This window comes from Eptesicus fuscus, chromosome 10 (assembly GCF_027574615.1).
Source record: "Eptesicus fuscus isolate TK198812 chromosome 10, DD_ASM_mEF_20220401, whole genome shotgun sequence".
NCBI lineage: Eukaryota > Metazoa > Chordata > Mammalia > Chiroptera > Vespertilionidae > Eptesicus > Eptesicus fuscus.
Genome location: NC_072482.1, coordinates 91,342,621 through 91,356,429, shown reverse-complemented (window position 1 = coordinate 91,356,429; position 13,809 = coordinate 91,342,621).

The window sequence follows — 13,809 nt, the reverse complement described above, 5'->3', positions numbered from 1 at the left end:
TTGGGGAATGTTCTGAGGTATTTGTAGGCAGAGCTGGTATCCCCCAGTCAGAAATCCACCCCCCACCATATCCCTGAATAGTTCATTTTGCCAAACTTCCAGAAACTCAGTGACTTGGAGATTCCCTGGAGTTGGTAAACATCTTCCCTTTAAAACGGTCTTGGTGGGTGAGGAACAGCCCTCACCTATTAGAGTGATTGGATTCAAAGGGGTGGCCCTGTGGGCCTCTCAGGGAGCTGCATCGATAATGCCATGTTGCCTGGGGGATGGGGAGGAGTTTGGCAAACCAAGGCCAGTAGAGGCTGGGAGTGAGGGCCAAGAGTGGGGGCTGCGGTCTGCTCCTGGGACCGGTGACCAGGAGGGAGCCGTGGGAAAGCCTTGTCCATTTCACGGTGAGTGTGAGCTGGCGGCGTGCCCAGAAAGTGGGGTGGCAGCACCTCCGCTCGCTCCCTGGGTGGGGGGCGGACTCTCCGCGCTGCAGTTCAGCTCAGTAATGAGTAAAACAGCTTGGGGGTCTTCGCCGGAAATGTGCTCCTTTTCTGGAGAGAAAAGGCCGCTTGTGATCTCTTGACTGTTCTTGAAATGAACTTGCAGAAGTCAGTCAGCCTCCGCAGATTCATTTTTATTTTCACTTGGGGTTTTCTCCTGAATTGTGTTTAAGAGCTAGATGGCTGCTTTAGAAAAGTTTGTATGTGTCTCTACTGTGGAGATATAATATATGCAATAGTTTAACACGAATTTCTTAGCAACGAACGAATGGAAACTGCTAACCTCAATAGTAACCGGGTTTATGGTGGACAGGTGTTAACGTATGAAGATGCAGAATGACCCTTTTTTGACATAATATTTTCAAATAGTGATATTTTAAAATACTACCAAACCAAATTCAACATGTGCCTCTTTTTAAAATAAATATTTTATAATATCATCACAATCATTAAGTAAAAACCAAAGATGATAAAAGCTGTCTTTGCACATAAAAGCATCACCCCATTTAATATCCTGAAATGAAATGAGCAGGCACTATAACTGGCCTCTATACACGCACATCCATTTAATGTCCTAACTTAAATATAAACGTATGACACATTTATAATGAGACTATCATTTTAATATGTAAATGCTCCAACGCAATTATGTTACAAGGTGCAGAGAAATCATGAAACAAGGGGCAGGCTTGGATCTATATGTAAAATCCCCAGAGACGTGGCATCTGCACACGCTTACCAGAACAGGCCTGCTGTGCTGGCAGCTCAGTACCAGGAACAGATTGATGTCAGCAGCGATTTTCTAAGATGTGGCCAATTCTTGCTAAAGCTCTAGACAAAACAGAAGTCTACAGTAGCGATACCCACAGAGCGCTTCCTGGTGGCTGTTCTCAATCCTCACGGCTTTATCAGGTGGGTGCCCCCGGCTTCCCCCTTTTACATCCCAGGTGTTATCTGAGGGCACCCAGCCCATAACGGGTGAGCTGGCACGAACTCTGAAGCAATCTGGTGCTGGTCCTTGCTCACATTCTCTTTGCTCTTCAGGCTTCCCTCCTCATACAGAATATCCTGATTACGTTCCTGAAAAATCCAACACATACTAAAACTCGGCTAAGAATCCCTGTGTGTTTATAGGTAAAATCAGATTATAGCCTCAAATAATTCTAAGCTGGGTTTCCGGCCACATCAATATTTGGTGGGGCAATTGAACATGGTGCTGACGGGGGACAGGTCTTTGTTGTGAGGGTCTCACCCGCAGGGCCGGTGCAGAACCCATGCTCCGTCTGTCACGCAGCTCGTGACTCTCCCCATACTGTGTGGCGAATCAAATCTAGTAGGACCATAGCACACGGTTGGTGATATCTACAGGGACTTACAAATAGATTTTATAACCTGTAGGATATGGGATTCAAAAAAAAATTAATCTTATTACAAAATTCTAGGTTTTGTGTTAGGGGTTTTATTTATTCTAGGTCAGAATTATTGCTGGAAGTGTGCTGGTTGGACAAAGTTTTGACAAAAGTGAGGTTCAACCTAAGTAAAGGAAAAAAGAAATAACATCGAATTCAGATTTGCCACAGGGCCATGTAGTTCTCATTCCAGGGATGTGAAGTCTGTCCCAAACTGTGTGTGTGTAGAAGAGAATTTTTTTCTTACTACAAAATTCCTCCTGCAATCTGGCCTATGTCTTACTGATTTGGAAAGAGGAGAGAGATTTTGTCGATAATCAAAATAATGTCCCTGGGCCAGGGGGCTGCGATGCCGTCTTGCAGAACCTTGGGGGCCCCTACTCTGCTCCCCTTTCATAGAAACGCACGCGGTGTCGGGTTATTGGGACGGAATCCTGGTTGTGACCGTCCCGAGGCCTATTCTGAAATTGCATGGCAGTGTTGACGAAGCTCATCTTCTGAGTTGCTCATCTGTTTATGCACGCTGCCAACTTGCAACAGACCTCGGGGATTAAATGTGTGAGGCGACCACTGCAGAGGTGGGTTTCCATCCTCCGTTCTCTTCTGGGGCGCGCCAACCTTGGAGTCACTGCTCCAAGGAAGGCAATTGGCAGCCTGAGGGTTCCAGCCGGGCTCACAGCTAAGTATCGCTCACACCCTCCTTTACTGAGCGGCTGATTGCTCTGAAAAGCTGTGAAACGGAAGCTGTGTGGGACAGTGACAAATGTAGGAATCCCTTTCCACGTCCCGCGTGGTCCAGGGTTCCAGTTCAGGGTTCGAGTTCTGGAGAAGGGCTGCACACAAATGAAAGGAGACTTGAAGAAATTCAATTTGGCAAAATGGGGGGGCCAGGCGGTAGTCCACCTCTAGTGGGAGAACTACTCACTGCTCTGGCCCTGCCATCCCTTTTATTGAGGCTTTGGGGAAAACATCTTAGCCAGGATAAACAGAAATTTACACGGGAAAAACAAAGGTGCAGGCTGCTTCAGCTAACAATGTCTCAACTAAAGGGTGAGTGGTTAGAGCAATTAAGGTTGTTGACCAGCCTTCCTGGCTTCCCGTCAACATCTCTCTTTTATCGAAACTGATTTGTTTCCGGCAGACGATGTACACCTCAAAGGGCCTTGAAGAAGGAATACAGCCCTCCTGAAATCCCAGCAGCCCAGGGTATGAAGATTTTCATCATTTTCTCTCCCAAGTCCTGGAGCAAACGTTGGTTTCTTCAGGAATTAAAAGAGAAAACATCGAGGGGAAAATGATTTCCCTTTGTTTTTGCCACTGACTAGAGCTAGACCAATTATCAGGGACTTAGGACAACTGTATTTGCAGGGTGACAAAGACTGGATTTTATGAAATTCCTTCACCATGTTGACAGATCTTGGTCTGAACGTTTTGATTAATCTTAACCATGAAAGAGCTTTAGTGAAGTTTAATATTAACTAATGTTGTCTTTGAAGTAAAAAGTCATCCTTTTACTTTGTGGGGGTTGGGCTCTATTTTCATACACACACACACACACACACACACACACACACATAATAAAAGCGTAATATGCTAATTAGACTGGATGACCTTCCGGACAAAGCCTCAGCAGTGGGGGCCACGGTGGGGGTCAAGCCCCTTGCACAAATTTCATGCGTCAGGCCTCTAGTTTATATATACATGTGCATATGTATGTATATATATATACATACAGCTGAGGCCATGCCAGGATAAGAGTGGATGGATTTCAGAAATTAGGATCAACGTAGAAGTCTGATTTTTGGAATTGGTCTTCGAGAAGTTAGAAGCAGTTGCGGGCTTAGCTTTTGAAGTCTGACAATGCAGCTGTCCCAGTCTACCACTTACAAGCTCTGGGACTTGAAGCCGGTTACTTATCTCTGCTCCCCAGTTATCTATGAAATGGGGATAATAATAGCATCTACTTCATAGACTCATAGGATTAGAGTTAATGTTGGTAAGGCCCTTCGTGTAGTGTAGTTGAGCACACAGCACTTAATAGATGCTGATTATAGATGTGGTGTTTATGCCTCTCCACCGCTGGTGAATACGGCATTGAGAACCACTCAACAGGGAATTTGTTCATTCCCCTGTCTGTAACCAGCAAAACAATGCCATTGTCATGCCGTCAGAAGCCTGCTATGTAGTCTGTGGCCTGGAAGGGTGGATTTTAGTGGACAAATCTGAGTTACTCAGAAACTATGGCTGAGTCAGAACTCAAGAAACCATATTAAGTTTATGATTGGACACACTCGGAATAATATATTATTTTAACATTGGCTTGATTGATCATTAGTGTTTCCTCTCTTGAATCACCCCAACTTCCTTCAGCAAGATGATGTAGGAAAACCAGGGACATCAACATTTTCCCCATCTCCTCAGTGGCTCAATGACGTTCGCCTCCTATCTGCAGCTTAAAGTGATACCCGCAACTTACTTCTGTTTCATATGGTTAGAAAAAAGGAATCATGCAGGATGGTAGTTCTTTTGATGTTCTCATGAAAAAGAACTCTGACATAAATATAAAACAAGTGGATTGTGCTGCCTTTGTGGAAGCTGAGCAAGATTGTCCTTGGAGATGCCTCCCCCAACATATGCTTTGGTGGGTCCAGGGAGAAATAGGGAGAACTGGAAAATGGTTGTTAGGCTCGGCTTTCATTCGTTTGACTGAATTGTGCCTGACTTTCAACCATCTGGGCGTATGCTGTGAGCACACAAACCAACAGGTGCCTAGCTAATACAGATTCAGCAGTCATGAATGTTGTTTCTGGAAAGACTTTCACGAACAGAGTCGGGTTCTGGTTGCCTGTGAGTTGAGGTGTATTTGTCTGTTCCCCGGGAATAGGGTGGAGCTGGGGCTGCACTTTCTAAGATGGATTTCCCAGCCCCTTCCCGGCTGGAGCTCTTGTGTTTGTGTCCCTCCTCTGTTAGGTGGAACCATACAAACGGATTATTTGTGCATGTGGCAATGCCAAGGATAGACAGTCAGAACAGATGAGGAATTTTAAAAAAAGAAAAAAATACAAAAAAAATAGAACCCAATTTTTGGAGAAGAAAATAATTCAGCCAAGGCCTTTCAAGATTTGCTTCCTCTTTTGCTCTTGGGCTTTTAACTAAGTGGAAGAACATTCAATCTAAGCCAGTGGTCGGCAAACTCATTAGTCAACAGAGCCAAATATCAACAGTACAACGATTGAAATTTCTTTTGAGAGCCAACATTTTTAAACTTAAACTTCTTCTAACGCCACTTCTTCAAAATAGACTCACCCAGGCCGTGGTATTTTGTGGAAGAGCCACACTCAAGGGGCCAAAGAGCTGCATGTGGCTCGCGAGCCGCAGTTTGCCGACCACGGATCTAAGCTGTTTAGAGGACTGTTTTACTTGGAAGTGCCACCTTTTCAGTTTCTCCTCATTGGAGGAAGTCCGCTGAAGCCTGCTTCAAATGTATCCTATTCGATGATGTTAACTGAATTATCTCTAGACAATATAAAACACAAATGCCAGGATGCAAGATTTGGTTTGTGAGTTAGTTTTAACTGACACATAACAAGGTAATTTTAGCTAATGCTCTTCCTCGCACCCCTTACTTGGCACTTAGTTCTGTATTCTTAAATCCTGAGGATAGACTCCTCTTTCTATGTCCCATCACCTAGGTCAGCGGTTGCCAACCTTTCGGACCTCACGGACCACCGGTTGGTGACAGCTAACCTAGGTGACTTCCAGGTCATCCCCATGAGGCTCTCCTTGACCCTCCTCTGGGCGGAATTAATCTCCTGGTGTTTTCTATGGCATTGACTCCTGTTTTCCTATGGCATTGATTCACCCTGTGAGTTAGATGTTTGCCTCTCCTGCTTGGGTTATGAGCCTTTCTAAAGCGTTTTTGTGTAGCTCACATGGTAGGTAGAGCAAATATTATTGAAATAACTAGATGGTAAAATTAATGACCGTACAGTCAGAAAAAAATTAGAAAAAAGCTTTCTGTGAGAGGGAAAAAAAAAAAGACTTTATATTAACGAATTTTTTTTTCCAGACTACTACATATAGAATTTCATTGCATTGGCTCTCATTCTAAAGAAAATCATTATACCAGGTGTCAGAACTCAATCCTATTTATAGGAAGAATAAACCTTGGCCATCAACAACAGCTTCTCTGGTTACCGGATTACAGTAACTGCTGGGAATGTAAGCACTTTCAGAAGTCTACAGAGGACTCATTTAAGACCCACACAGGCAGTTTCCAATTAGGCATAGAAAAAGGAACAGTGGGGCGGAGGGGTGAAGACTTTCTACACGGTTAGACACGATGGAGGACCATTCCAGTTGTGTGATGTTTGGTTGAAGGGGAATAATTTTTACCTGAGAGAACCAAGTGCATAAATACTGAGGCTGTTGACTAGACAGTGAAATAGTGCTAAGCACCCTCATCCCAAGGGGGTGAGTGATGGACCCATTGGGAATATTGTTGCTGTGTTTTTGAGACAACAAACTGATGCCGTCAGAGACTTGAGAGCCTGGTTTTAAAAGCATGTTGGCCTTTGCTCACTGCTCAGTTGTCCTTTGCTCACCTGAGTCTGTGGGATTCTCCTTTGTTGATGTATAAACACAAGCAGAGATCCTGCTGCCCCGGGCACCCTGCACTCCAAAAACATGACAGGTAGCAGGAGACTACAACGCAGTTCAACAAAGAAAAAGAGAGAGTACAAGGGAGAAATAGCAGATGATTAAATAGAGAAGCTCCTTTGGAAATGGCAGTTAATGATAAGGACCCTTACTGGACCTCTTTACGGTTGTTTTTTCCTGATGAATGCATCCGGGTACTTTTATCAAAAGCACTCTTGCAGAATTAACTAAAAATGGGAACTACGCTGACTGCATGGGAGATGGGATTGAACCCTGCCCTTGGCAATGGAGAATACGTGGTGCACATACGACAATACTCGGCTGCTGTCGTGTCTCCTCGTGCGGGTAGCACTGGTCCTGACCGTCCCAGGCTCCCCTGCTGCTCTGCGTGCCTTTCTTCCTCTTGCCTTTTTGCTTGTCTTTTTTTAAATTCTTGATTGTTGAAAGTGTTACATATGTCTCCTTTTCCCCCCATTGACCTCTCCCAACCCGCTCCTGCCTCTCAGCACAGGCCCTCACCGCCCCCCACCCCTTACTGTCTGTGTTATGCTTATATGCATGCATACAAGTCCTTTGGTTGATCCCTTACATCCCCCCGCCCTCCCTCCCCCCCCACTGCCCCCCGGCCTTCCCTCTGTGGTTTGACAGTCTGTTCAATGCTTCTGTGTCTCTTGCCTTTTTCCACGTTTGCTCTGACTTTGGGCCTCTTGCTCTGCTCTTTTGCCTTTGTCTTTTCCTGATGCAGCTCAAACCACAGTCACCCCGGTTCCCCAGATTTGCTCTCTATGCCAGTCCTTCTCCCACCCTTTGGTTCCTGCGCCAGGAGAAGATCCAGCATAATCATTCGGCAATTGGAGGATAAACAAAGAGTCCAGCCCGTACAGCTCCACAGACGTACCCTCAATGGGCTCTTCTTTTGAGCAGCGTGGGCAGAAGAAAACACATTTGCCAAGGAGACCAAGAACAGAGTTGGGCAGTTATCTGATGGCTTTTCTAAAGTTCAGGAGGGAACAGCTGGCCTTTGTTGAGAATTTTACTGCTTCTTTGTTTTCTGTTTCATTGATTTCTGCTCTTTTATTTCCTCCTTCCTTTTCTTTCATTTGTGTTTATTCTGTGTGTGTGTGTGTGTGTGTTTAGACTTATACTAGGCTCATGCTGTAACAACCCCTATAGCTCAGTGATGTAACACACTAAGAGGTACATTTCTCTTGTGCAGCGAAGTCCAGTGTGTATGTTCCTGACTGGGCAAGGCTCTGTGACAGCGTCCTCCAGCTAGTGACCCAGGGACTCAGGCAGGATACTCCTTCCTTATGGTTTCTCCAGCTTGGGGCTTCAGGCTTACCCTGGCATTATCCATCTGGTCGAATGGGGTGTGGGGCATGGAAAAGTGAAACTGCAGAACAAAGTGGGCCTAGAAAGGACCGGCATGGCACCTTAATTGCAAGTGAGGTTGGGAAAGGGATATCAGTGGGACTAATGGTCTCTGCCATGTGCCTTTATTTTTTAAATGAAAAAGCTTGTTGTTTTCTTTTTAAAAATTTCAAATGCAGTTAACATTCAATATTATTTTATCTTAGTGTCTGGTGTACAGCATAATGGTTAGACATTGATATAGTGTACGAAGTGATCCCCCAGTAATTCTGGTACTGACCTGGCACCATACATAATTATCACAATATTTTTGATTATATCTACCATGTTTTTTAAGTGGATACTTAGCTTATTAATATACAACTTTTCTTTTTTAATAGTAACAGACTACAAATTTCCTTTAAACATTACTTTTGCTGTATTTCACAAAGCTTGATATACAGCGTTTTCATTATCCTTCAATTCCAACTAATTTTTAATTTCCATTATGATATATTCTTTGGTCCATGCTGCATTTCGAAGTTTATTTGTTTTTATGACTTCAGGATAGGGGAGTATTTCTCACACAAGACAATAAGAGGGCATACTGTAAAAGAAATGATTGACAAATTCAACTACATTAAAGTTAAGAACTGTTCATCAAAAGACACTGTAAAGATAATTTTTAAAAGGCTACAGATTGAGAATAGAGAACAAATCAGTACAAAAATGAGCCAAAAAGCCTTTCACCAAAGGGAATGAAATGGCCCATATGCCTGTGGAAAGATACTCATTAGTCACCATGGGAATCTAAATCAGAATCACAGGGAGACATTCTTCCATACTTAGTTGACTGGCGAAAATGAAGTACTAGTAACTGGAGAATACTAGGAGGAAGTGCTAGGAGGACCAGTGGGACCTCACATGCATTGCTCATGTGAAATTAACATTGAATATTCATATATCATAGGGCCCAGCAGTTTTGCTCCTGGGTATGTATTCTGGAGAATAAAACTACTTGAGAGGTAAATGCTCAACTGGAGAAGACTGATCCCTTACACAATGGTGTCCCAGGAAAGGAGTTGGGTGCCCGCAGAGCTCCATGGAAATTGGCTATGACTCCTTATTTAGGGTAATAAAATCTGATGGAATGCAAGGCTTAGATCTTATTTTTCTGGGGCTACCTGTGGGAGGGGCGAGCTGGTCATTCCCTCACTGTGGGTGCTAATGAAGCGAATCGTGCTGCTCTTGGCAGTGTCACTCCGCTGCAAACTGGTCATCTGCTGGTCATGCCAGGGGCGGGCCTGGCTCTTCCTTAATCTTGCAGCGTGAAAGCCCCACAAGGCGTAGGGACTCTCTCCTGGAGTCTGACGCTGGACTCTGGTAGACCTTTGTCTACTGCCAAGATGAGATAACCAGGACCTCCATTTCCTCTGCTGCCTTTTTTCCTGGCTGTCCCCAACAAATGGTCTCTAGGTGGCCTATTTGTGCAGCTTGCCCATCTGCCTTTGCACACCACAACCTCATGTCCATCAACAAAATAACGTATCCATTGTGGTTTATTCTGACAATGGAATAATCTGCAGCAAGTGCAAAGGGATGAATTATGGTTATTCACAGCAAAGAGCTGAATTTTATTAACATAGTGTTGTGTGACAAAAATACCAGAATTCAACCTACAGTGCAACATTCTTTATAACTTTCCAAAACAGGAAACACCGAAGAAAATCTTAGTTCCACGCCCTATAAGTAAAAAATGGAGGAAGAGGGAATGGTAATCACCAAGTTCAGGATCTTGGTTCCATCGGGTGGAATGGCAAGAGGCCAGGAAGGAAGGGACCTACAGGTGGATGTATGTATGTATGTAATGGATTGTCGTATTAGCTCGATCTTGCTGGAGTCAAGGATAAAAGTATCGGTGCTTAACTTGGGAGGTAAACACCCAGGGCGACTGGAGAGAGAAAAAAGATGTGAAGCAATACAATGTGTGATGGGATGAACTGTGTCCCACCTACCCTCACTCCTCTCAAATTCACATGGTGAGGTCCTAACCCGTTACCTGGGAATGCAGTCATATTTGGAGATGAGGTCTTTAAAGAAGTAATGAGGTCTTCAGGATGGGCCTAGTTCAGTATGACAGGTATCCTTACAAGGGGACATTTGGACACAGACATGTATGTGGACATATGTGAAGGTACAGGGATAAGACGGCCCTCTCCAAGCCAAGGAGAGAAGCCTCAGAAAAAACTAACTCTGCGGACACCTTGACCTCAGACTTCTCGTCTCCAGGACTGTAAGGATGTTCATTCCTGCTGTGTAAGCCCCCCCGCCTGTGGTCCTTTGTTGGGGCAGCCTGAGCAGACCAGGACACAAAGTGATGCACAGCCTTATTGGCCTCCAGACGAGCCACAAGGAGACACAGAGGACGGTTGGGTTGTGTCCTGCTGAGGGGGGCTTCTCTGGAAAGCTGTACAGAGGGAGGATGAAGAGGGAATTTATCTTCTGGGGCCGCCCATCTCCACTGTGCCCATGGGAAGTTAAAGTCCTCGTGCTTTTATGGGGTGTCACTTCCCTTCTTTGGTGGCTGCTCAAGTGGTTAGAGCCTGTGATGTATAGTGTGACCTTTCACCTGAGACCATGAAGGACAAGGGGAGTGAGAACCTGGGTGTGCAAGGGGTTGGCCTGGCTGCAGGGTGGTCCATCGAGGGGACCCCTGACCCTGATCAGCCCTGACTGGGGAACCAGTAGCCCAGGTGACTTGGTCAGTTGTGGGGTGGGGCTAAGGCAGAGCAAGTGGTACGGGTGAAAAAACTGGGGCATGCTGAGCAGATGGGAGGAGGTGCAGGAGATTCATGGTGGGCCAGTCACTAATATTCTAGTTCTTGGTTAGGATACTGGGTCCATAGGTATTCGTTTCATTATGCTTAAAACAAACAAACAAACAACAACATAAAAGAAGGACAAGCATGGCCTGGTGGTGATGATGATGGTGATGATGATGCTTAAAGAATCAAAATTCAATTGTGATTCATTCAGTTCTGGTTTCCTGAGTTTGTTAGTTTTTCTACCAAAGAGAATAGCAGTTGCTTTTCAATTCCGAGAACCCCTTACTCTTCCTTACCTCCAGGACATCAATTGCTTATTTTGAAAAGCTCATTTAAACACGTTTAGGGGAGAGAAAGAATCAAATCTCCTGTAAAAATTCAACTATTACTCCTCAAACCAGATTTATTCATAAGCCATTATTTCAGAGATTAACAAAATAATGTACAATACATTTGATTCTAGAAAACTTTCTTTTCAAATCAGGCCTAATAAAGTAAATGCAAACGTGTGTTTTTAATTCCCAAGGCTTGCCAGTTTCCTGCGTTTTGTTAAAAGCAGAATTGTTGCATATGCATGTTTATATCCACTGTGACTTACTCACATGGCTACAACATACAGCAATCTGTGGTTATCATGGACCCTGGACTTGACAAGCATTCCTTTCCTATTGCCTCAATAAATAATGTTCCCAATAAAACACATTTCTTTCATTTTCTTTGCAGCAGTGCCTATGCTATTTTCTCAGTTATATAACGTTGTGTACCCAGCGGTTGGCCTTCCTTTTCTTTTGTAGTTGTCTTTTCAGTTGGAAAAGAGTGAGTGAAATGCATGATGCATTGATATGGCGGCTGAAAACGTCAGTCACGCACAGTGCTGGTTGTGGTCACTGCAGGAAGCAGATGGCATCCTCCAAAGGGATCATGGATAAGAGTCTCATGAACGAATAATTCACAAAAGTGCCGGCAGATGCAGAGACTCCACAAGGGATGGAGAAGCATCGCAGGATGAGCAAGAAGGACTGAAGACTAGTGGACGGAGAAGTTCCTGTAACCCAGTGAGGATGCGGTAGTGGGAGAGGGGTGGGACACCCATTAGGAGCCGTGATCTTTGGTAGAAGATCATACCAATGCCCAGGGGAAGAAGGGAGGGAGGAAGAGAGAGAGAGGAGAATGCGTGCCTGACCTTTCTCTCTTTCTGCCAATACCCACCTCCCCCCCCCCCCAATTGGCAGGACCCAGCCAGAAGCCAGAGGGCAGGAAAGCCCCTGAATGGAATGTCCGTGGAGAGCACTCCCCAAAGCAGGGGTTGTGGTGGGGAGCTTCGGGAGAGTGACAAGCACATCTGAAGGGACAAACAGAAAACATCTGGCACAGTGCCAGAGCAATTGCTATGATGGTAAGCACGTTTTAAATCATTGTTTTTCAAAGGGGATAAAGGACCTTACTCTCCATGTTCTGATCATTGCTATACAGGGTGGGGCAAAAGTAGGTTTACAGTTATTTATGTGGTACATAATATAATGATTAATGAATAATAATACAAGAATAAACTCTGTTTCATTTCACATTCTCACAACTGTACACCTACCTTTGCCTCACCCTGTGTTCGTTCAGACTTTCCTTTTTTCCTTTAAAATGTTAGGTTGTGATGACTTAGTCCCATTGGAAAAGGGAAGAGCGGCCCAGGCAAAGTTGCCTTTGCCCCTCAGGGGACGCCTGTTGTCATTTTTTATTCCAGGGACTGACAGGTGGAAGGGTGCTGTCGGAAAGTGAGCCCCTTGTTAGGAAACAGGGACAAAGGCTAATACTTTTGTATGAACCTTTACATTTATGCAATCCAGACATGATTTAAAATCGCTTTTAAAGGTAAGGTTTTAAGATTGTTAATCCAGAATGTAGAAAGATGTCTTTAGCGAATACTGTATGATCTCACTAGGATATGGAATCTTAAAAAAACAAAACAAAATAAAACAAACCCCACAAAACTGTGCTCATAGATACAAAGACCAGATTGCTGGTTTCCACAGGTGGGAGTGGGGGTGGGTGAAGTGGGTGAAAGGAGTCAAAAGTGCAAACTTCCAGTTATAAATAACTGGTGACTGTAGTTATTAATACTGTAGGGTATATTTGATAGTAGCTAGGACAGGAGATCTGAAAAGTTCTCATCACAAGAAAAAAATATATCTATGTATGGTAATGGGTATTAACTAGACTTATTGTGGTAATGACTTCCCAATTCATACAAATGTGGAATCATAATGTTGTATGCCTGAAACGAATGTAATGTTTTCTGTCAATTAAAAGAATAAAGATGTCTTTAGGAAATTTAGCTATTTCAAAATGGAATAGACTAAGTGCTCTACTTTATAAAATGAGCTGCTTTTGCATTGTGCCTTGTTCTTTTTAAAAACTTCTGAGTGTGTTGAGGGATAAATAAGAGAAGGAGAAGGGAAGTTGATGCATATGAATAGATAGAAAACTTCCGTGAGTCTTCTGTTTGGATGGGGAAGGATTCCTTGTTTCTTCCTCAGGGAAAGAAGAAAGTCTCTAGGATGTATGTCAGCTCACAGAGTCCATTTGGAAAGGCTGTTGCTTCTGCCACTGCTGCTCTCCTTTCTGGGAAGGTTGTCCTTTTTTGTCCCCAGGACCGACACACCCCTTCTGCATGAATCACCAGGGGCTGAGATTTGCTTCTGGTTGCTATTATATCATACTAGAGGCCCGATGCACGAAATTCATGCAAGAGTAGGCCTTCCTTCCCCTGGCTGCCGGCACTGGCTTCCCTCTGGCACCCGGGACCAGTTTCTTGCTCTGGCACTCCGGCTTCATCCAGGAGGTTGTCTGGAAGGACGTTCAGTCTAATGAGCATATTATGCTTTTATTATTATAGATAACTGCAACATCTACAGGATAGAGGGTCTAAAATAGGAAGGTTAATGCTTGAGCAGGCTCACAAAACATGTTGAGTAGATTTGGGAAAGAATTAGACAAAATGGAACTCTGGAGAGAGAAATATTCCTAGAACCAGGTACTTGCCCTCCAAAGGTATGCTTTTCCCAGAAAGTGGGAAGGTAGAAT